Raw genomic sequence first — 25852 nt, forward strand, 5'->3', positions numbered from 1 at the left:
GACACGTGTAAGCAGACTATGTCGATTGTGGACCTAACTAATTGTAAGCAAGAGGATAGTGAGTCTACAACCCATTGGGTGCGCTGGGTCAAGGAGATAATACATTCGTCTGATAAGATGGATGCCGGCTCAGCAGTTTTGATGTTGGAGAAAAATTGCTGTTTTGAACCTCTGAAGCAGAAGTTGGGGCGGCTCAAGCGTGACTGTAATGACATGGGCCAGTTGATGGCGGCTCTCATCAAGTATGTTGATTCTGATAGTACCAAAGACCCGGTGTCTGATGAAGAAAAGACAGCAAAGGGAAAAAAGAACGGCAACGGCAAGGGTCACCAGAATAACCCGGCAAATCAAGGAGGTAATAAACGTACGGCTGATGAGTTTGTTGCTAACACCAATGCACAGGGCGGAAATCAATGGCGCAAGGGCATACAACCCCCTCGGTCGGGCGGGTCAGGTCCCACCCTTGAGCAACTATTGAATGAACCTTGTCCAAGGCACGACACCTGGGAGAAGCCAGCCACCCACCTGTGGAAAGATTGTACGATCATGAAGGCGTTTAAAAATTCAAACGCGTTTGATGGAGGTCACGGCCCAGGTGGTGGTTCAGGTGGAGGCAGTTTCCAAGGCCCGGGCGCCGGTTCAGGTGGAGGAGGATTTCACGGTCAGGGCCATCCTGGTAACCAAGGAGGATATAATACACAACCCGGCCAAGGTAATCAGCAGCAACAGTCCGGATATCAGAGCGACCCAAAACAACTAAATAGTGGGCAATACCATGTATTCACCACTAGTTTATGTAAGAGGGACAGAAGCTTCACAAGAGGGTCGTCAATGCCGTTGAGCCGGCGATTCCATGTTACTTACATTGGTTAGAGCAGCCTATTGTGTGGAGCAGAGAGGATCACCCACCTCGGGTCGATAATCCGGGTCACTTGGCTTTGGTAGTGGTGCCTCAGGTTGGTGGATACAAATTCACTAAGGTACTCATGGATGGAGGCAGCAGCAGCAACATCCTCTACTATGAGACGTTTCGCCGGATGGGGTTGACTGATAAGAGTCTTAAACAATCCAACACTGATTTTCACGGTGTGGTTCCTAGCAAGTCAGCGTACCCAGTGGGTAAGATTGAACTGGAAGTAGCCTTTGGGGATGTGTATGATTCTAGAGCAGAAAAATTAACCTTTGAGGTGGTGAAGATCAAAAGCCCATATCATGCTCTGTTTGGACGGCCGGCTTATCCCAAGTTCATGGCTCGGTCGTGTTATGTATATTTGCAGCTCAAGATGCCGGGCTATAAGGCCACCATCACAGTACATGGGAGCCGGAAAATAGCTTTGAGGTGTGAGGAAGGTGATGCTGCCTATGCTGAATCTATTTGTGCAACATAGGAGTTAAAGTTTTACAAGGATGATGTTGACCCGGCAGACATGACGTCATTAAAGAAACCTACAATAGAGCATGAGCCAGTGTTGAAATTCAAATCAGCTGATGACACCAAGATGGTTGACTTTGTGCCTGGCAACTCAACCAAACAGTTCATCATCAGTGCAAACTTGGATCCAAAATAGGAAAGCACGCTCATCAAGTTCATCCCTGAGAACTGGGACATCTTTGCATGGAAACCTTCAGACATGCCGGTGTCCCGAGGGAAGTAACACCCCGTATGTAACTTGCCACATTTGTATTCCGACTCTTGCCATTTCCGGCACTAAGTTATGATATTTCCTCATTGTCGGGTTTTTGTCTTCGTGTTGTTTTGTCTTTGTCATGCATCTCATATCATGTCATCATGTGCATCGCATTTGCATACGTGTTCGTCTCATGCATCCGAGCATTTTCCCCGTTATCCGTTTTGCATTCCGGTGCTCCTATGTCCTCCGGTGTCCCTTTCTACCTCTTTTCATGTGCGGGTGTTCAACGTTCTCGGATTGGACCGAGACTTGCCAAGCGGCCTTCGTTTACTACTGGTAGACCGCTTGTCAAGTTTCGTGCCATTTGGACTTCGTTTGATACTCCAACGGTTAACCGACGGACCGAAAAGGCCTCATGTGTGTTGCAGCCCAACACCTCTCCAAAGTGGCCCAAAACCCACCTAAAACCCCTCCATCATCTAGGTCGTTCGATCACGATTGTGTGGCCGAAAACCGTGCTCAATTTGGAGCCTCCTAGCTCCTCCTACCTATAAAAAGGTCTCTCCCCCGAAAATTTCGGATCATTCCACCCCTAACCCTAGCCCCGCTCCTCATCCACGCACCGGACATGTCCGTTTCTCGGCGAACACGCCGCGCCGCCGCCCCGAGCCAGTGAACGAGCGCCACGTGGCACGCCGGCCACCTCCCGTGCCGCGGCCCGCCCGGGCCCGAGAAGGGCCCCCGCGGCACACGTCGCACGGCCACCGCCCGCAGCGCCCACTTCGTCGCGCCGCCGACCGCTGCCTCTCGCCTTGCCGCGCCTCCTCCGCCTCCCGCCGCCTCGCCTCTGCTCGCCGCCGTCGCCTGCCATGGCCAGAGGACCCCGAGGTCGCCTCCCCGTCGAGCTCCGGCGAGCCCCGGCCGAGCTTCTTCCTCTACTCCGGTGCCGACCCCGACGATCCTCGTTTTCCGCGCTGGCCCGATCCAGATCCAGATTCGGATTAGGGTTGACTTTTTGCCCTCGTCCCATTAATTTTTGCATATTTCATCGCATCATAACTCTGCACCTGTGGCTCCGTTTTGGGCGTGTAGCATGTCAAATTGTTTGTCTCGATGAGTACTTCATTTCATATCATTGCACCATGTTCATTTGAGCTCATCTTGATGCCCTAAATGTTGTTGCAAGAGTGCTAGTTTATATTAGTTTCAGATTCTTATCAGTAATTGGACATTTGTCATTTTTGCCATGATTAATGTGTGCCTCCTATGAACTTGAGCTCTACATGTGTTTTGAAGTATGCCATGCCATCTTTACAGGGGTGTATGCCATGTATTTTTGTGATCTCTGTGGTGACTAGCACAAGCATGCAAAGTAGCTCTCGTAATGTTGCTGATTTCAGGACTTAGAAATCCTAAGTCATTTTCCTGATTATATTTTTATGCCATGTATTCATGTTGCTACAGAGTGATCCATGCCTCTTTTGAGCATGATCGGTAAGGATGTTTTGTAGATATTGTGGTGCTCTATCCATCCATGTATTTGTTTGCAATTATGGAGCACCCTAGCTTGAGTCAGTCGAGCTCTACTTTTGCTATAAAATGTTCCTGGCAGAATGTTTACGTGTTAAGCATTTTTGCCGAGGTTGTTGTAGTCGATCCATGCATGCTATTATGTTTTTCTTGCCATGTTTAGCTTCTATGCCATGTCTACTTGCTGGGTGTATGCTTAGTTTATCATCAAATGCCTTGTGGTGAGTGCATCGAGCTCGTAAACATGCCTACTTAATATCTGTTTTGCCATGCTCCAGTTTTCTACTAAGTCTGAATCTGTTAACGATAATTGCTATGTTCACATGGTTGCCATTGTATTTTCTGATCCCTTTTGGCTTATGGTCAGTAAGGGACTTTTGTTGTATGCTTTGAGTAGCTTCATGCCATGCCTTGATTTGCCATGATGTGTTCCTGTAGCATGTAGTTTTCATGCTCTAAACATTGCTCTTTTTCCATGCTTGTTTGAACCTGTTATTGAGTGAATTAGCCGTAGCTCAGTGTTCATCTTTTGTCAAGCATCTTGAGTGGATCCCTACCATGTATTTTGTTGTTATGTTAGAGTGCAGTAGCTTGTTGTTCTTGATGCATTTAGATGGTCTCGTGCTGTTAATCGCAGATCGGTGCCATATTTGTTTTGCTTGTCATTTGCAAACCGTGCATCCGATTCCGGTGATCTTTATATCAATTTCGACCGAAATCAACTCCTCTTTCCAGTGGCACTTTTGGATTTCCAAGTTGAGGCCAGGTTCAATCTTTCTTTTCCGAAACATGCATATGCATCGCATATCACATCCCGCATATCATGCCATGTTTTGCATCATCTTGCTTGTGCATTGCACGTGGTTGATTGCATCTCCCTTTGATTGTTTTGTTGCTTTGGGTAGATCCAGGAGACGAGTATGTGATCGAGGAGCCCGTTGAGTACGTTTACGAGTATCAAGCTAACGTCAACTCGGAGAACTTTGCAGGCAAGATGACCATACCCTCGAAATCACTTCTATCTTTGCTTGCTAGATGCTCGCTCTATTGCTATGCCTATGCTACAATACCTACCACTTGCTTATCATGCCTCCCATATTGCCATGTCAAACCTCTAACCCATATTGCCCTAGCAAACCTTTGTTTGGCTATGTTACCGCTTTGCTCGGCCCCTCTTATAGTGTTGCTAGTTGCAGGTGAAGATTGGAGTTTGTTCCTTGTTGGAACATGTTTACTGATGGGATATCATTATTATATCTTGTCTATTTTAATGCATCTATATACTTGATAAAGGGTGGAAGGCTCGGCCTTATGCCTGGTGTTTTGTTCCACTCTTGCCGCCCTAGTTTCCGTCATACCGGTGTTATGTTCCTTGATTTTGCATTCCTTACACGGTTGGGTTATAATGGGAACCCCTTGACAGTTCGCCTTGAATAAAACTCTTCCAGCAATGCTCAACATTGGTTTTACCATTCACCACCTAGCCTTTTCCCTTGGGTTTCATGGACTCAAGGGTCATCTGTATTTTAAACCCTCGGGCCAGTGCTCCTCTGAGTGTTGGTCCAAACTGAGCTGCCTACGGGGCCACCTCGGGGAAACTTGGGGGTTGGTTTTACTCGGAGCTAGTCTCATCCGTTGTGCCCTGAGAACGAGATATGTGCAGCTCCTATCGGGATTTGTCGGCACATTCGGGTGGCTTTGCTGGTTTAGTTTTACCATTGTCGAGATGTCTTGTAACCGGGATTCCGAGTCTGATTGGATTGTCTTGGGAGAAGGAATATCCTTCGTTGACCGTGAGAGCTTGTGATGGGCTAAGTTGGGACACCCCTGCAGGGATTTGATCTTTCGAAAGTCGTGCCCGCGGTTATGGGCAGATGGGAATTTGTTAATGTCCGGTTGTAGAAAACCTCTAACTTAACTTATTTAAAATGAATCAACAAAGTGTGTGGACGTGATGGTCTCTTTTCGGCGGAGTCCGGGAAGACAACACGGTCTCGAGTTATGCTTGAACGTAGGTTGTTCTAGGATCACTTCTTGATCATAGTTAATCGATCGTGCCTTTGCCTTCTCTTCTCGCTCTCATTTGTGTATGTTAGCCACCATATATGCTAGTGCTTGTTGCAGCTCCACCTCATACCTTTTATCCTTCCTATAAGCTTAATTAGTCTTGATCACGAGGGTGTGAGATTGATGAGTCCCCGTGACTCACAGATTACTTCCAAAACCAGATGTAGGGACCGATGATACCGCTCCAGGAGATTCGACTGAGCTCAACTGGGAGTTCAATGAGGACTCAGGACGATACTACGTTTCCTTTCTAGACGATCAGTAGTGGAGCCCAGTTGGGGCGATCAGGGACTTTGTTGCATTTTGGTTTGTTCTTTATTTTGGTTCCGTAGTCGGACCTTGATTGTATCTGGATGAATGTAATGTTATTTATGCTACTGTGTGACGTGGCGAGTGTAAGCCAACTATGTACTTTTTTCCCTTATTCATTACATGGTTTGTGTGAAGATTACCTCACTTGCGACATTGCTTACAATGCGGTTATGCCTCTAAGTTGTGCTTCGACACGTGGGAGATATAGCCGCATCGTGGGCGTTACAAGTTGGTATCAGAGCCTTCCCCGACTTAGGAGCCCCCTGCTTGATCGCATCGTGGGCATTACAAGTTGGTATCAGAGCCAGGTTACTGAAGGTCGTAATGTGTTTGCGAGGAATTGTTTGACTGTGGCAAACTGATTCTGATTGTTGCCATGGCCTTGATTCCCTTGGTTGCCCTCTTGCAAGAGTTGCATGATCAGTTGCGTGTTTGCATTGGTAGCGGCCATCACAGCTGCCATGCCTCCGGAGGTGGAGGTGGTGGTGGCGGTTCAGGATTCTGACGCGTTGGAGGAGCCATCTTGAAGAGGGTGACATCCGTTAGCATCTTGACAAACATATATTCAAGTTGAATCAAATGGATCGAAATTGCAACATATAGTCTTAACATCCAAACAAAATGAACGAATGAATTCCAATTGAAATGGTCACACTTCCATAAATTGAGAAGGCACTTAGATAGAGGTAGAAGATTAAAACAACAAGGTACGGACAAGAACAAATACTTGGTAAGGATTACCCATTCACAAACCAAATATCCGTGGAAGAAATACTAGAGCTACATGAATTCCCACCTATGAAACTCCCGAAATTTTCCCGATTATGCAATCAGGTGTTGGGGATACATGGGAAGCATAATATCTCACCCAAAGCTAGCAAATCCTACATCCAGATGTATCCATCCTTCAACACATAACCAAGAAACCTTCGAAAATCATTTACCTCAACCTTCGAAAAGCATCCGTTATACAAGTTATGGCGATACTCCCAAACTCCCGCCCCAGTACTAGGTGGCGTCCAGGTTATCTCACCAACAACTGCATAAAAGAGATTTTCGATGTCGGCGAAACTCATGTATTCCAGAATTGCAACAATAAAGTTGTGACGACAACACCTCAGAGCTCAACTCCCCGGGACACTGCCACAACCCCTAAATGTCAGGAGGCACCAAGAACAATGTTCTTGTCACAAATCCATCGAAACGATTCCAAGATACCCGCGTGATCCTACAAAAAATTTAGTGAAATTTGAGAAGAGAAGAGTCAAAACTCTATGTCAGGATGCCTCACCAGAGCGACGAAGGGACTGAGGAGTAAAAAGAATCCTACTCTCCGATATATATAATCCTAAATGACTCAAAACATTTTTCTAGACTCAACAACGCCAATGATTCAATCAAGCACAACTTTTCATCCTCAAACTAGTGGCCAAGTCGAGCGAGTCAATCAAATTCTTGAAGATATGCTCAGGGCTTGTGTCATCTCTTTCAGTATGAAGTGGGAAGATTGTCTTCCATATGCCGAGTTCTCCTACAACAACAGCTTCCAAGCGAGTTCAGGCAAGGCCCCATTCGAGATTCTCTATGGCAGGAAGCGTCATACTCCTCTTATCTGGTCAAAGACTGGTGAACGCCAACTTCTTGGAAATGACTTGATCATAGAGGCTGAAGAAATGTGCAAAGTCATTCGTGAAAATCTCAAAGCCGCGCAATCGCGCCAGAAGAGTTACTATGATAGCAAGCATCATGACATGGCTTTCGAGATCGGAGATCATGTCTACCTCCGCGTCTCTCCTATGAAAGGTACTCGTCGCTTCGTTATCAAAGGGAAGCTTGCCCCTAGATACATGGGTCCTTTCAAGATCATCAGCAAAAGAGGCGATCTCGCCTATCAATTTGAGCTTCCATCCAACTTTGCAAACATGCACGACGTGTTTCACGTGTCTCAACTCCGCAAGTGTTTCAAGACTCCTGACCGCACCATCAACTTTGAAGAGATTGATCTCCAAGAAGACCCGTCTTATCGTGAGCACCCCGTTGTTATTCTTGAAGAAACCGAGTGCAAGACTCGCAACAAGTCTATCAAATTCCTGAAAGTCAAGTGGTCACATCATTCCGACCGTGAAGCCACCTAGGAATGCGAGGACCACCTCCGTTCCGATTACCCAAAGTTTTTCCAGTCCTAGATCTCGGGACGAGGTCCTTTCGTAGTGGTGGAGTGTTGTAACACCCTTATGTAACTTGCCATATTTGTATTCCAACTCTTGCCATTTCCGGCACTAAGTTATGATATTTCCTCGTTGTCAGGTTTTTGTCTTCGTGTTGTTTTGTCTTTGTCATGCATCTCATATCATGTCATCATGTGCATCGCATTTGCATACGTGTTCGTCTCATGCATCTGAGAATTTTCCCCGTTGTCCGTTTTGCATTCCGGCGCTCCTATGTCCTCTGGTGTCCCTTTCTATGTCTTTTCATGTGCGGGTGTTAAACATTATCGGATTGGACCGAGACTTGCCAAGCGGCCTTGGTTTACTACCGGTAGACCGCCTGTCAAGTTTCGTGCCATTTGGACTTCGTTTGATACTCCTGAAGGAAATATGCCCTAGAGGCAATAATAAAGTTATTATTTATTTCCTTATATCATGATAAATGTTTATTATTCATGCTACAATTGCATTAACTAGAAACATAATACATGTGTGAATACATAGACAAACAGAGTGTCACTAGTATGCCTCTACTTGACTAGCTCGTTGATCAAAGATGGTTATGTTTCCTAACCATAGACATGAGTTGTCATTTGATTAACGGGATCACATCATTAGGAGAATGATGTGATTTACTTGACCCATTCCGTTAGCTTAGCACTTGATCGTTTAGTTTGTTTCTATTGCTTTCTTCATGACTTATACATGTTCCTATGACTATGAGATTATGCAACTCTCGTTTACCGGAGGAACACTTTGTGTGCTACCAAACGTCACAACGTAACTGTGTGATTATAAAGGTGCTCTACAGGTGTCTCCGAAGGTACTTGTTGGGTTGGCGTATTTCGAGATTAGGATTTGTCACTCCGATTGTCGTAGAGGTATCTCTGGGCCCTCTCGGTAATGCACATCACTTAAGCCTTGCAAGCATTGCAACTAATGAGTTAGTTGCGGGATGATGTGTTACGGAACATGTAAAGAGACTTGCCGGTAACGAGATTGAACTAGGTATTGAGATACCGACGATCGAATCTCGGGCAAGTAACATACCGATGACAAAGGGAACAACGTATGTTGTTATGCGGTTTGACCGATAAAGATCTTCGTAGAATATGTAGGAGCCAATATGAGCATTCAGGTTCCGCTATTGGTTATTTACCAGAGACGTGTCTCGGTCATGTCTACATAGTTCTCGAACCCGTAGGGTCCGCATGCTTAACGCTACGATGACAGTTATATTATAAGTTTATACGTTTTGATGTACCGAAGGAGTTCGGAGTCCCGGATGAGATCGGGGACATGACGAGGAGTCTCGAAATGGTCGAGACATAAAGATCGATATATTGGACGACTATATTCGGACTTCGGAAAGGTTCCGAGTGATTCGGGTATTTTCGGGAGTACCGGGGAGTTACGGGAATTCGTATTGGGCCTTAATGGGCCATACGGGAAAGGAGAGAAAGGCCTCAAAGGGTGGCCGCACCCCTCCCCATGGGCTGGTCCAATTGGACTAGGGAGGGGGGCCCTTCCTTCCTTCTCCTTTTCCCTTCCTTTTCCTTCCCTCCTACTCCTACTACTTGCAAGGGCTCCTAGTTCTACTAGGAAAGGGGGAATCCTACTCCCGGTGGGAGTAGGACTCCCCTAGGGCGCGCCATAGAGAGGGCCGGCCCTCCCCCTCCTCCACTCCTTTATATACGGGGGCAGGGGCACCCCATAGACACAACAATTGATCTCCTGATCTTTTAGCCGTGTGCGGTGCCCCCCTCCACCATAATCCACCTTGGTCATATCGTAGCGGTGCTTAGGCGAAGCCCTGTGTCGGAAGAACATCATCATCGTCACCACGCCGTTGTGTTGACGAAACTCTCCCTCAACACTCGGCTGGATCGGAGTTCGAGGGATGTCATCGAGTTGAACGTGTGCAGAACTCGGAGGTGCCGTGCGTTCGGTACTTGATCGGTCGGATCATGAAGACGTACGACTACATCAACCGCGTTGTGCTAACGCTTCCACTTTCGGTCTACGAGGGTACGTAGACAACACTCTCCCCTCTCGTTGCTATGCATCACCATGATCTTGCGTGTGCGTAGGAATTTTTTTGAAATTACTACGTTCCCCAACAGTGGTATCAGAGCCTAGGTTTTATGCGTTGATGTAATATGCCCGAGTAGAACACAAGTGAGTTGTGGGCGATATAATTCATACTACTTACCAGCATGTCACACTTTGGTTCGACGGTATTGTTGGATGAAGCGGCCCGGACCGACATTACGCGTACGCTTACGCGAGACTGGTTCTACCGACGTTCTTTGCACACAGGTGGCTGGCGGGTGTCAGTTTCTCCAACTTTAGTTGAACCGAGTGTGGCTACGCCCGGTCCTTGCGAAGGTTAAAACATCACCAACTTGACAAACTATCGTTGTGGTTTTGATGCGTAGGTAAGAACGGTTCTTGCTCAGCCCGTAGCAGCCACGTAAAACTTGCAACAACAAAGTAGAGGACATCTAACTTGTTTTTGCAGGGCATGTTGTGATGTGATATGGTCAAGACGTGATGAGATATAAGTTGTTGTATGAGATGATCATGTTTTTTTGAAGTTATCGGCAACTGGCAAAGCCTTATGGTTATCTCTCTATTGCATAAGATGCAAGCGCCAAATGATTGATTTACTTTATCGCTATACGATAGCAATAGTTGCAAGAGTAATTGTTGGCGAGACAACCATGTGGCGACACATTGATATAGATCAAGATGATGGAGATCATGGTGTCATGCCGGTGACGATGGAGATCATGACGATGCTTTGGAGATGGAGATCAAAGGCACAAGATGATGATGGCCATATCATGTCACATATTATGATTGCATGTGATGTTTATCTTTTATACATCTTATTTTGCTTAGTTTGGCGGTAGCTTTATAAGATAATCTCTCACTTAATTACCAAGGTACAAGTGTTCTCCCTGAGTATGCACCGTTGCGAAAGTTCTTCGTGCTGACACACCACGTGATGATCGGGTTTGATAGGCTCTACGTTCAAATACAACGGGTGCAAAACAGTTGCACACACGGAATACTCAGGTTAAACTTGACGAGCCTAGCATATAACAGATATGGCCTGGAACACGGAGACCGAAAGGTCGAGCGTGAATCATATAATAGATATGATCAACATAGTGATGTTCACCATTGAAACTACTCCATCTCATGTGATGATCGGACATGGTTTAGTTGATTTGGATCACGTGATCACTTAGAGGATTAGAGGGATGTCTATCTAAGTGGGAGTTCTTAAGTAATATGATTAATTGAACTTAAATTTATCATGAACTTAGTCATGGTAGTATTAGCATATCTATGTTGTAGATCAATAGCTCGCGTTTAGCTCCCCTGTTTTATTTTTGATATGTTCCTAGAGAAAACTAAGTTGAAAGATGTTAGTAGCAATGATGCGGATTGGATCCATGATCTGAGGTTTATCCTCATTGCTGCACAGAAGAATTATGTCCTTGATGCACCACTAGGTGACAGACCTATTGCAGGAGCTGATACAGACGTTATGAACGTTTGGCTAGCTCAATATGATGACTACTTGATAGTTTAGTGCACCATGCTTAACAGCTTAGAATCGGGACTTCAAAGACGTTTTGAACGTCATGGACCATATGAGATTTTCTAGGAGTTGAAGTTAATATTTCAAGTAAAATACCCGAGTTGAGAGATATGAAGTCTCCAACAAGTTCTATAGCTAAAAGATGGAGGAGAATAGCTCAAGCAGTGAGCATGTGCTCAGATTGTCTGGGTACTACAATCGCTTGAATCAAGTGGGAGTTAATCTTCCAGATAAAATAGTGATTGATAGAATTCTCTAGTCACCATCACCAAGTTAGTAGAACTTCGTGATGAACTATAGTATGCAAGGGATGACGAAAACAATTCCCGAGCTTTTCATGATGATGAAATCGACGAAGGTAGAAATCAAGAAAAGCATCAAGTGTTGATGGTTAACAAGATCACTGGTTTCAAGAAAAGGGCAAAGGGAAAGAAAGGGAACTTCAAGAAGAACGGCAAGCAAGTTGCTGCTCAAGTGAAGAAGCCCAAGTCTGGACCTAAGCCTGAGACTAAGTGCTTCCACTGCAAAGGGACTGGTCACTAGAAGTGGAACTACCCCAAGTAATTGGCGGATAAGAAGGATGGAAAAGTGAACATAGGTATATTTGATATACATGTTATTGACGTGTACTTTACTAGTGTTTATAGCAACCCCTCAGTATTTGATACTAGTTCAGTTGCTAAGAATAGTAACTCGAAACAGGAGTTGCAGAATGAACAGAGACTAGTTAAGGGTGAAGTGACGATGTGTATAGAAAATGGTTCCAAGATTGATATGATCATCATCGCACACTCCCTATACTTTCGGGATTAGTGTTGAACCTAAATAAGTGTTATTTGGTGTTTGCATTGAGCATGAATATGATTTGATCATGTTTATTGCAATACGGTTATTCATTTAAGTAAGAGAATAAATTGTTGTTCTGTTTACATATATGGTTACACACCCAATGAAAATGGTTCATTGGATCTTGATCGTAGTGATACACATATTCATAATATTGAAACCAAAAGATGCAAAGTTAATAATGATAGTGCAACTTATTTGTGGCACTGCCGTTTAGGTCATATTGGTGTAAAGCGCATGAAGAAACTCCATGCTGATGGACTTTTGGAATCACTTGATTATGAATCAGTTGATGCTTGCGAACCATGCCTCATGGGCAAGATGACTAAGACTCCGTTCTCCAGAACAATGTAGCAAGCAACAGATTCGTTGGAAATCATGCATACTGATGTATGTGGTCCAATGAATATTGAAGCTCGCGGCAGGTATCATTATTTTCTGATCTTCACAGATGATTTGAGCAGATATGAGTATATCTACTTGATGAAACACAAGTCTGAAACATTTGAAAAGTTCAAAGAATTTCAGAGTGAAATGGAGAATCATCGTAACAAAATTAGAAGTTTCTACGATATGATCGCAGAAGTAAAATATTTGAGTTACGAGTTTGGCCTTCAGTTAAAACAATGTGAAATAGTTTCACTACTCACGCCACCTGGAACACCACAGTGTAATGGTGTGTCCGAACGTCGTAACCGTGCTTTATTAGATATGGTGCGATCTATGATGTCTCTTACTGATTTACCGCTATCGTTTTGGGGTCATGCATTAGAGACAGCTATATTCACGTTAAATAGGGCACCATCTAAATCCGTTGAGACGACACCGTATGAAGTATGGTTTGGCAAGAAACCTAAGTTGTCGTTTCTTCAAGTTTGAGGTTGCAATGCTAATGTGAAAAAGTTTCAAGCTGATAAGCTCAAACCCAAATCGGAGAAGTGCGTCTTCATAGGATACCCAAAAGAAAATGTTGGGTACACCTTCTATCACAGATCCGAAGGCCAGATATTCATTGCTTAGAATGGATCCTTTCTAGAGAAGGAGTTTCTCTCGAAAGAAGTGAGTGGGAGGAAAGTAGAACTTGATGAGGTAACTATACCTGCTCCCTTATTGGAAAGTAGTTCATCACAGAAATTTGTTCCTGTGACTACTACACCAATTAGTGAGGAAGCTAATGATGATGATCATGTAACTTCAGATCAAGTTACTACCGAACCTTGTAGGTAAACCAGAGTGATATCCGCACCAGAGTGGTACGGTAATCTTGTTCTAGAGGTCATGTTACTTGACCATGACGAGCCTACGAACTATGAGGAAGCATGATGAGCCCAGATTCCGCGAAATGGCTTGAGGCCATGAAATCTGAGATGAGATCCATGTATGAGAACAGAGTATGGACTTTGATTGACTTGCCCATTGATCGGCGAGCCATTGAGATTAAATGGATCTTCAAGAGGAAGACGGATGCTGATAGTAGTGTTACTATCTACAAAGCTAGAATTGTCGCGAAAAGGTTTTTGACAAGTTCAAGGTGTTGACTACGATGAGAGTTTCTCACTCTTATCTATGCTTAAGTCTGTCCGAATCATGTTAGCAATTGCCGCATTTTATGAAATCTGGCAAATGGATAAACAAAACTACATTCCTTAATAGGATTTATTAAAGAAGAGTTGTATATGATGCAACCAGAAGGTTTTGTCAATCCTAAAGGTACTAACAAAATATGCAAGCTCCAGCGATCCATCTATGGACTGGTGCAAGCATCTCAGAGTTGGAATATACGCTTTGATAAGTTGATCAAAGCATATAGTTTTATACAGACTTGTGGTGAAGCCTGTATTTACAAGAAAGTGAGTGGGAGCATTACAGCATTTCTGATAAGTATATGTGAATGACATATTGTTGATCAGAGATAATGTAGAATTATTCTGCAAAGCATAAAGGAATGTTTGAAAGGAGTTTTTCAAAGAAAGACCTCGGTGAAGCTGCTTACATATTGAGCATCAAGATCTATAGAGATAGATCAAGACGCTTGATAAGTTTTTTCAATGAGTACATACCTTGACAAGATTTTGAAGTAGTTCAAAATGGAACAGTCAAAAAGGAGTTCTTGCTTGTGTTACAAGGTGTGAAGTTGAGTAAGACTAAAAACCCGACCGCGGCAGAAGATAGAGAGAGAATGAAAGTCATTCCCTATGCCTCAGCCATAGGTTCTATAAAGTATGACATGCTGTGTACCAGACCTATTGTATACCCTGCCCTGAGTTTGGCAAGGGAGTACAATAGTGATCTAGGAGTAGATCACTGGACATTGGTCGAAATTATCCTTAGTGGAATAAGGATATGTTTCTCGGTTATGGAGGTGACAAAAGGTTCGTCGTAAAGGGTTACGTCGATGCAAGTTTTGACACTGATCCAGATGACTCTAAGTCTCAATCTGGATACATATTGAAAGTGGGAGCAATTAGCTAGAGTAGCTCCGTGCAGAGCATCTCATATCATGTCATCATGTGCATCGCATTTGCATACGTGTTCTTCTCATGCATTCGAGCATTTTCCCCGTTGTCCGTTTTGCATTCCGGCGCTCCTATGTCCTCCGGTGTCCCTTTCTACCTATTTTCATGTGCGGGTGTTAAACCTTCTCGGATTGGACCGAGACTTGCCAAGTGACCTTGGTTTACTACCGGTAGACCGCCTATCAAGTTTTGTGTCATTTGGACTTCGTTTGATACTCCAACGGTTAACCGAGGGACCGAAAAGGCCTCGTGTGTGTTGCAGACCAACACCTCTCCAAAGTGGCCCAAAACCCACCTAAAACCTCTCCATCATCTAGGTCGTTTGATCACGATCACGTGGCCGAAAACCATGCTCAATTTGGAGCCTCCTAGCTCCTCCTACCTATAAAAAGTTCTCTCCCCCGAAAATTTAGGATCATTCCATCCCTAACCCTAGCCCCACTCCTCATCCGCGCGCCGGACATGTCCGTTTCTCGCCGGACATGCCGCACCGCCGCCTCGAGCCAGTGAATGAGCGCCACGTGGCATGCCGGCCACCTCCCGGGCCCGAGGAGGGCCCCTGCGGCCCACATCGCCCGGCCGCCGCCCGCAGCGCCCGTGCCCGCTTCCTCCTTCGTCGCGCCGCCGCCTCGCTGGCCCTGACCACCGCCTCTCGCCTCACCGCGCCTCCTCCGCCGCCTCGCCTCTGCTCGCCGTCGTCGCCTGCCATGGCCAGAGGGCCCCGAGGTCGCCTCCCCGCCTCCCCGTCGAGCTCCGGCGAGCCCCGGCCGAGCTTCTTCCTCTACTCCGGCGCCGACCCCGACGATCCTCGTTTTTCGCGCCGGCCCGATCCAGATTCGGATTAGGGTTGACTTTTTGCCCTCGTCCCATTAATTTTTGCATATTTCATCGCATCATAACTCTGCATTCGTGGCTCCATTTTGGGCGTGTAGCATGTCAAATTGTTTGTCTCGATGAGTACTTCATTTCATCTCATTGCACCATGTTCATTTGAGCTCATCTTGATGCCCTAAATGTTGTTTCAAGAGTGCTAGTTTATATTAGTTTCAGATTCTTATCAGTAATTGGACATTTGTCTTTTTTGCCATGATTAATGTGTGCCTCCTATGAACTTGAGCTCTACATGTGTTTTGAAGTATGTCATGCCATCTTTACAGGGGTGTTTGCCATGTATTTTTGTGATCTCTATGGTGACTAGCACAAGCATGCAAAGTAGCTCCCGTAATGTTGCTGATTTCAGGACTTAGAAATCCTAAGTCATTTTCCTGATTATATTTTTATGCCATGTATTCATGTTGCTACAGAGTGATCCATGCCTCTTTTGAGCATGATCGGTAAGGATGTTTTGTAGATATTGTGGTGCTTTATCCATCCATGTATTTGTTTGCAATTATGGAGCACCCTAGATTGAGTCAATCGAGCTCTACTTTTGCTATAAAATTTTCCTGGCAGAATGTTTACGTGTTAAGCATTTTTGCCGAGGTTGTTGTAGTCGATCCATGCATGCTATTATGTTTTTCTTGCCATGTTTAGCTTCTATGCCATGTCTACTTGCTGGGTGTATGCTTAGTTTATCATCAAATGCCTTGTGGTGAGTGCATCGAGCTCGTAAACATGCCTACTTAATATCTGTTTTGCCATGCTCCAGTTTTCTACTAAGTCTTAATCTATTAACGATAATTGCTATGTTCACATGGTTGCCATTGTATTTTCTGATCCCTTTTGGCTTATGGTCAGTAAGGGACTTTTGTTGTATGCTTTGAGTAGCTTCATTCCATGCCTTGATTTGCCATGATGTGTTCCTGTAGCATGTAGTTTTCATGCTCTAAACATTGCTTCATGATGTTAAATTCATGGCATGTTGTTATTTTCACTAAGTCGGTAACCTGTTATCTTTTGCTCTTTTCCCATGCTTGTTTGAACCTGTTATTGAGTGAATTAGCCGTAGCTCAGTGTTCATCTTTTGTCAAGCATCTTGAGTGGATCCCTGCCATGTATTTTTTTGTTATGTTAGAGTGCAGTAGCTTGTTGTTCTTGATGCATTTAGATGGTCTCGTGCTGTTAATCATAGATCGGTGTCATATTTGTTTTGCTTGTCATTTGCAAACCGTGCATCCGATTCCGGTGATCTTTATATCGATTTCGACCAAAATCAACTCCTATTTCCAGTGGCACTCTTGGATTTCCAAGTTGAGTCCAGGTTCAATCTTTCTTTTCCAAAACATGCATATGCATCGCATATCACATCCCGCATATCATGCCATGTTTTGCATCATGTTGCTTGTGCATTGCACGTGGTTGATTGTGTCTCCCTTTGATTGTGTTGTTGCTTTGGGTAGAGCCGGGAGACGAGTACGTGATCGAGGAGCCCGTTGAGTACGTTTACGAGGATCAAGCTAACGTCAACTCGGAGAACTTTGCAGGCAAGATGACCATACCCTCGAAATCACTTCTATCTTTGCTTGCTAGATGCTCGCTCTATTGCTATGCCTATGCTACGATACCTACCACTTGCTTATCATGCCTCCCATATTGCCATGTCAAACCTCTAACCCACCTTGTCCTAGCAAACCGTTGTTTGGCTAAGTTACCGCTTTGCTCAGCCCCTCTTATAGCGTTGCTAGTTGCAGGTGAAGATTGGAGTTTGTTCCTTGTTGGAACATGTTTACTGATGGGATATCATTATTATATCTTGTCTATTTTAATGCATCTATATACTTGGTAAAGGGTCGAAGGCTCGGCCTTATGCCTGGTGTTGTGTCCCACTCTTGCCGCTCTAGTTTCCGTCATACCGGTGTTATGTTCCTTGATTTTGCATTCCTTACACGGTTGGGTTATAATGGGAACCCCTTGACAGTTCGCCTTGAATAAAACTCTTCCAGCAATGCCCAACATTGGTTTTACCATTCACCACCTAGCCTTTTCCCTTGGGTTTCGCGGACTCAAGGGTCATCTTTATTTTAAACCCCCGGGCCAGTGCTCCTCTGAGTGTTGGTCCAAACTGAGCTGTCTGCGGGGCCACCTTGGGGAAACTTGAGGGTTGGTTTTACTCATAGCTAGTCTCATCCGTTGTGCCCTGAGAACGAGATATGTGCAGCTCCTATCGGGATTTGTCGGCACATTCGGGTGGCTTTGCTGGTTTAGTTTTACCATTGTCGAGATGTCTTGTAACCGGGATTCCGAGTCTGATCGGATTGTCTTGGGAGAAGGAATATCCTTCGTTGATCGTGAGAGCTTGTGATGGGCTAAGTTGGGACACCCCTGCAGGGATTTGATCTTTCGAAAGCCGTGCCCGCGGTTATGGGCAGATGGGAATTTGTTAATGTCCGGTTGTAGAAAACCTCTAAGTTAAATTATTTAAAATGAATCAACAGAGTGTGTGGCCGTGATGGTCTCTTTTCGGCGGAGTCCGGGAAGAGAACACAGTCTCGAGTTATGCTTGAACGTAGGTTGTTCTAGGATCACTTCTTGATCATAGTTAATCGATCATGTCTTTGCCTTCTCTTCTCGCTCTCATTTGCGTATGTTAGCCACCATATATGCTAGTGCTTGCTGCAGCTCCACCTCATACCTTTTATCCTTCCTATAAGCTTAATTAGTCTTGATCGCGAGGGTGTGAGATTGCTGAGTCCCCATGACTCACAGATTACTTCCAAAACCAGATGCAGGGACCGATGATACCACTCCAGGAGATTCGACTGAGCTCAAGTGGGAGTTCGATGAGGACTCAGGACGATACTACGTTTCCTTTCCAGACAATCAGTAGTGGAGCCCAGTTGGGGCGACCGGGGACTTTGTTGCATTTGGGTTTGTTCTTTATTTTGGTTCCGTAGTCGGACAATGATTGTATCTGGATGAATGTAATGTTATTTATTCTACGGTGTGACGTGGCGAGTGTAAGCCAACTATGTACCTTTTTCCCTTATTCATTACATGGGTTGTGTGAAGATTACCCCACTTGCGACATTGCTTACAATGCGGTTATGCCTCTAAGTCGTGCTTCGACACGTGGGAGATATAGCCGCATCGTGGGTGTTACAAACTCGTTTAGCACACTCTCAATATTGATCCAAAGTATAAACCTGTCAGACAGTTTCTCCGACGGTTCAATGAAGAAAGGCGCTAGGCCATTGGAGAAGAGGTGGCCCGGCTCTTGGCGGCTGGGTTCATCGTAGAAGTCTTTCACCCAGAGTGGTTAGCCAACCCGGTGCTTGTACTCAAAAAGAATGGCACCTGGCGTATGTGTGTGGATTACACCGATCTGAACAAGGCTTGTCCGGCTGATCCTTTTGCCCTCGCCCGTATTGATCAGATCATCGATGCTACGACGGGTTGCGCACGTTTGAGTTTCTTGGATTCTTATTCAGGTTACCATCAGATCAAGATGGCGGTCAAAGATCAGGAGAAGACGGCTTTCATCACCCCCTTTGGAGCTTTCTGCTATGTACCTATGCCTTTTGGGCTTAAGAGTGCCCAGGCGACTTATCAATGGTGTGTGCAGAATTGTCTTCATAATCAGATTGGATGTAATGTTCATGCCTATGTGGATGGTATAGTGGTTAAATCCAGGAAAGAGGAAACCTTGGTTGCGGATCTGAAAGAGACCTTTGATAATCTCCGGGTCTACAAAATGATGCTTAACCCGGCTAAGTGTGTTTTTGGAGTCCCAACCGGCAAGCTCTAGGGTTTTTTGGTGTCCAACCGAGGTATTGAAGCTAACCCGGAGAAAATCAAGGCAATTACATCCCTGGCCAAACCAACATGCATCAATGACGTTCAACGGCTGGCAGGTCGTGTTGCTGCTTTGAGCCGGTTCATAAGCCGGTTAGGGGAGAAGGCAATGCCTTTGTATCAGACGATGAAGAAAACAGATGATTTTGTTTGGAGCGATGCTGCAAACTCTGCTTTTGAAGATTTGAAGAAACAGCTTGCTGAGCTGCCGGTCCTTGCTACTCCAGTTGAGAAAGAGCCGCTGTTGTTATACGTGGCTGCCAACTCACGAGCTGTTAGTGTGGCTATTGTGGTGGAGCGCAAGGAGGCTGGCAAGGAACATCTGGTTCAACGTCCGGTTTACTACGTCAGTGAGGTGTTAATTGAATCCAAGCAACGATATCCACATTGGCAGAAGCTCGTATATGGGGTGTTTATGGCAAGCCGGAAGCTTAAACATTATTTTCAGGGTCATCCAATCACTGTGGTCAGCTCTGCTCCTTTGGGAGACATCATTCAAAACAGAGAAGCCACTGGACGAGTCGCCAAGTGGGACATTGAGCTTGGGTCTCATGGGTTGAAGTATGTACCACGTACTGCGATCAAATCTCAAGCACTGGTTGACTTCATTAATGACTGGATGGAGATGCAGATGCCAGAAGAGAAACCAGACAACACATACTGGACTATTCATTTTGATGGATCCAGATAGTTGGAGGGCTCGGGGGATGGAGTTGTTTTAACCTCTCCTCGAGGTGACAAATTTTGTTATGTGTTACGCTGATGTTTCCTTGCACTAACAATGCAGCGGAGTATGAAGCCTTGCTCCATGGTCTTCGAGTGGCAAAAGAGATGAGTTTGAGCCGGGTCAGATGTCTTGGCGACTTAGATTTAGTGGCTCAACAGGTGTCAGGCAAGTGGGATTCCAAGGATCCTCTCATAGCGGCTTATCGCCGGGAGGTTGATGCTGTTGCAGGGCATTTTAAAGGTTATCAGGTGGAGCACATTGACCGTAGGAAGAACGAAGCGGCTGATGCTTTAAGCCGGTTGGGGTCTCAGCGTAAGCTGGTACCACCTAACACCTTTTTGGATGTTTTGCATAACCCGTCTGTCAAATTGCCCACAGAAGAAGATTTAGCCGTTCCTGACCCGGAGGCGCAGTTGGTGGTGGCTCTTCATGTCATCCCAGATTGGATAGTGCCGTTCTTGGCTTACATGACCCGAGGAGAATTGCCAGCGGATGAGACTTTGGCTCGACAGATAACCCGGCGGTCTAAGTCAATGACGATTTCAGATGGAGAACTATACCATCGCAGCGTCTCTGGAGCGTTTCAGCGGTGTGTTTCCCCCGAAGAAGGCCAAGAAATACTTCGTGAGATCCATGAATGCGATTGTGGTCATCATGCTGGGTCAAAATCTCTGGTGGCCAAGGCTTTTCATCGTGGTTTTTAGTTTTTACTGGTTGATGGCTCACGCTGATGTAGAGGATTTGGTCAGCAGATGTGATGGATGTCAAAAGTTTGCACAACGAGCACATGTACCGGCTCAAGAGCTCCGGATGATTCCAATCACTTGGCCGTTTGCGGTCTGGGGGCTTGACATGGTGGGACCTTTCAAAAGGTCTAAGGATAAAAAGACGCATCTCTTGGTGGCAGTTGATAAATTCACTAAGTGGGTTGAGGCGGAGCCAGTAAGTAAGTGTGACGCGGCCACGGCGGTTCACTTCATGAAAAAGGTGATCTTCCATTTTGGTTTTCCACACAGCATTATCACGGACAATGGCACTAATTTATCCCAAGGGGCTATGGACGAGTTTTGTCAACGTGAACATATTCGGCTTGATGTTTCTTCCGTAGCTCATCCTCAATCTAATGGTCAAGTTGAGAGAGCAAATCGGGAAATTTTAAAAGGTCTCAAACCCCGGCTTATGGTTCCCTTACAGCGAACACCGGGTTGTTGGGTAGAGGAATTACCCTCGGTGCTGTGGAGTATCAACACCACACCTAACAGGTCTACAGGTTACACACCTTTTTTCATGGTGTATGGAGCAGAAGCAGTGTTGCCTAGTGACATCCGTCATGACTCGCCCCGCGTGGCGGCTTATGTTGAAGCTAATAATGAACAAGCCAGACAGGATGCACTCGACTTGTTAGATGAAGAAAGAGACTTAGCAGCGGCTCGATCAGCAATTTATCAACAGGACCTGCGCCGTTATCACAGCCGCCGGGTTAAGTCCAGAACTTTTCAGGAAGGCGACCTGGTGCTCCGGCTCATCCAGGATCTGTCAGATGCACACAAGTTATCCCCACCTTGGGAAGGACCCTTTCTGGTCAGCAAGAACTTAAACAACGGGTCATATTACCTCATCGACGTTCGAGAGCACAAAGACTCACGTAAGTCGGAGGAGGAGACCCGCCGGCCGTGGAACATTGCTCAACTTCGGCCATACTACACCTGAGCCACCGGCTCTCATCATGTACATACTTTAACATTGTATATACCATGACAAGTAATAAAGCAGGACCATCGGTCTCTTTTCTTTTCAAAAGATTACGTATCTTTGTTATGTTTTATTTTCAACTGACTATTAAGGAGTTGATCATATTTGAATCAAGTCTAACCTTTTTTGGTCCAGCTTATGATCGTAATCGAATCTAGCTGCAATATCATGGTCACTTGGGGGCTTCCTGTTCAAACATATGTCCTATTCAAACCAAAGAGAACATAGTTGTCGTAACCCTCTTGATCGGCTCAAGGCCAAACTCACTTGGGGGCTTCTTGATCGTATCCGAATCATAGCTTAACCCCTTTTGGGTCTGACTTGGATCGTATTCGAATCAGGTTCGTTAAAAACCTCTCAAGGTCATTTGGGGGCTTCATGTTCAAACATAGGTCATATTCGAACCAAAGAGAACATAGCTGTCGGTACCCTCTTGATCGGCGCAACGCCAAAGCCACTGGGGGCTATATGGTCGTATTCGAACCTTAGCTTAACCCCTTTGGTCTGGTTTACTGATCGTATTCGAATCAGAAGCCCCCAACCTTTTCAATACAAGGTTAAATTATACTTATTATCTATTGTTTGCCTTTTAATTTTTTGTTGTCTCAATATTACAAATAATTAGCCTCGTCTTCTTCGCCGGCTGGACTATTTGACAACAAAGCCACCAAGGTATGATGATCATTGAGTATTCAGAAGCATTGACTTCTCAAAAAAATTGAGTTATCAACTTCATTACCCGGGTCATTTAAACCGGTGGTCTAAGGATCAAAGGTACACATATGGTTATTGTTTATACGCAATTGCCTGCTACATTAACCAACGGGTTAGTTTCAGCCTTGTTCTCTTTTTTCTGTTTCTATTTTTTATTATGGTAAACATATTGGCTATAAGCCGGGTGTTCTAACCCGTTCGGTACTAAGCTGCCAAGCCAGTATTTTCCCTTATATCTACAGGGACAGAGCTAAAATATTACAGGGACAACCATAAGTATGATGCACATATTGACATCAGGAAACACAGAATCACATATAAGTGTTTTATGCGTGAGGGCATAAGCAAAGCATAGTGTTTTCACAACTAAACTATTACAAGGTTTTTATAAACCCATGAAGATGATTATTGCTCCTTCCTCGCCGGTTCACCGCCCTCTATTGGCTGGAAGCTGGGTTTTGACTAGTCAAAACCATTCACGGCGACAAATTCTGCTTCTTCGTTGATCAGGCCGGCCGGGTCAACTTCCGGGGAAAATGTATTTTCTCTTACAGGTGGGATCAAATCTGTCACCTTGTACAAGGGAGTCGCCATCTTCTTATTTTCAACATCAAAACCCGGCTGGTATTTGTCGATGTTGGTATCATCTCCAAGGGTAGTTACCTGAGGTCGGACTCCACGCACGCAAGCCATGAAGTCATCCTGCTCAAAGGGAGATCCGTCTTCCTTCACGGTGGGATAGCCTCTGGCCACGTCCGCCAGGTCTAGGTCTGGCACCCAAGCCTTGGAGCGGCTCATGGCAGTCAAAGCTCCGGCTCGCGCATAGGAGCGCTTCACTTCTTGAAATCTGGCAGGCAGGACTGACAGTTTCTTCAAGACGTCGCTGAGCCGGTTGGGTCCTTGATTGGCAGGAGAGATGGCGGCAAGTGCCCGTTGTGCGCCAATATACAATTGTTCTACTAAGGTATACACTGCCTTCAGTTTAATCAAAGGATCTTAGCTCAGGTTTTTGCTTCATGGGCCTGCGCATATTTTATACACAAAGTCAGCTGGCGGCTTATATTCCGGATCAGTAAAAAGTACACAAGATTAAAGACAGATGGCTTACCAAAGATGGCGGCCTCCATTTGAGACACCCGACCCTTTAAACCGTTCAGTTCTATTGAAACCTCTTCAAGGGCTGCTTCGGCCTTTTCGGCACGTTGTGTCAGAAGCGTTTTTTCCTCTGCCCAGGTTTTCTTCTTGGCGGTGAAGCTGGTCTTTAAATTTTCTGTCTCAGAGAGACTTATTTGCAGTTTGGAGTTAGCGGATTTGATTTCTGCCTCCTAACTCGCTAGCCTGGTCTTCGCATCAGTCAATTGCGAGTTCAGTTCAGATAAGGCATTCTGCAAAAAAACACTCAGATGAGTCAAGATTTTGCTTAAAGTTCAAAAATCAAGATTCAAGTCTCAAGTACTTTACAAAAAACCACTTGACACTCGGGGGCTAATGTATGCCAAAACAAATTTTTATGACTCTAAAGACATACTTTAAGTCCCAAGTACTTTACAAAGTAACAGCACTTGGCACTTGGGGGCTAATGTATGCAGTTCAGGAAGTTTCTCAAGGTTAAGCCGGAGTATTAAGTCCTTTGAATATGGTACAAAACAATTTAAAGTACCGACTCATTTATGATTAAAAGGAACCAGCCCTTGGGGACTACAAGTGAAGCTTTGTTCTATTTTAGTGAATTCAAGAAAAGTTTCAAAGGTAAAGGTCTTGGCCTATATTATAAAGTCTACAGATCATTCCGGTTCTCTCATAATGTGAAGACTTGGGGGCTGGAGGAATATAGATAAGCCGGAAGAACATACCTCGTATTTCAACTGCAACTGTTTGACCATTTCGATCTCAGAGTCGCGACTAGAGTACACATGGCTGAGATAGCTGGATAAAATATCGTTGGCATTTAGATGATCATAATTGGCAACGTCAAAGCGCACTTTCTGCCTCTCCAATGCCTCTTGTTTCGTCGTGTGGCGAGCCAGCATAGTTGGATTCCCCGGCTCAATAAAACGGCTCCCGGTGATCAAAACATCTTGTGCAGACGGTGATGGCGGGTTGGCTGAGCTTGATGGTCCAGTTGTGGAAGGGTTCACAGTGGTCTCATCAAACGACGGCTCAGGAGGATTTTCTTCTGCATCGACAGGCGGGTCTTCTGGAGCGTCAGTTAATGGAGGAGAAGATGGCCTGGCCGGGTCAGATGCAAGCATTGGCGGGTCTTCCGCCGGTTTAGCTGCCTTTACCTTCTTGGACTTAGCTTGGCCAATAAGAGAAATGTTGCAGGACTGTCAGTATAAAAATACAATTTGAACAACCCGAAAAAAAGGAGGATTTTTCATTACCCAGGGGCAGTCTTGAAGGCCGGAAATTCAGTCTGTGATGAGTCGCCAGAAGAGCGAGACACCTCCTGAAAAGATAAAATAAAGTTAAAGTAATGCAAGGGAAAGGATCCATTAAACGGAGTTAATTAAGGACAAAAGAAGTAAACCTCATTCCGGCGCTTCTGAGGAGTTTGTTGAAGAACAACAGCCGGTTCGTCTTCGGTCCGGGCTTGACGGCGGCTCTCATGTTGCTGCTTTTTCAAAATAAAGTTGGGATCCAAGTGAGCTAAAGGGTTAGAAAACCTTACTTTACGGATCACTCGTCGAATTTTTTGTCTTGGCAAGGGCTCTGAGTCGGAGGAAATGATAGTTACCTCTTCTTCTTCCACGGCCTGACTGGCCCCAGTGTCATCCTGGTAATGATCAGTGTTAATAAGATTATTAAAAAAAATTGGCCAAGGGAATCAAGGGCTACCTCCGACTCAGATGTATCGTCAAGCTTCATCCAATCTTCAGCAGTGTTCTTCTTCTTCTTTTTCGACCTCCGGGTCGTCTTCTTGGCGTTTATGGCTGCGGCTCTCGCTTTCTTGGCAGCCTCGTGGTCATATTTAACTTTCCAGAAGTCAGAGTTGGCCTGCAGACAGGTAAAAACACGATGAAAAGGTCAGGCAAGTATTAAACAATACGGCTGGGAAAAATACAAAGGAGAAGAGATCAGAATATCCTTACTTCTGGCACCGGGTTAAGCTTGCAGAAGGGGTTTAACCCGACAATACTGCAATCTTCGTATTTACCGTTCACCAAAAGGGTTGACATTGAAACAATATCTTCTTCTGTTAATTG

Source organism: Triticum aestivum, chromosome 2A (genome assembly GCF_018294505.1).
Source record: "Triticum aestivum cultivar Chinese Spring chromosome 2A, IWGSC CS RefSeq v2.1, whole genome shotgun sequence".
NCBI classification, from domain to species: domain Eukaryota; kingdom Viridiplantae; phylum Streptophyta; class Magnoliopsida; order Poales; family Poaceae; genus Triticum; species Triticum aestivum.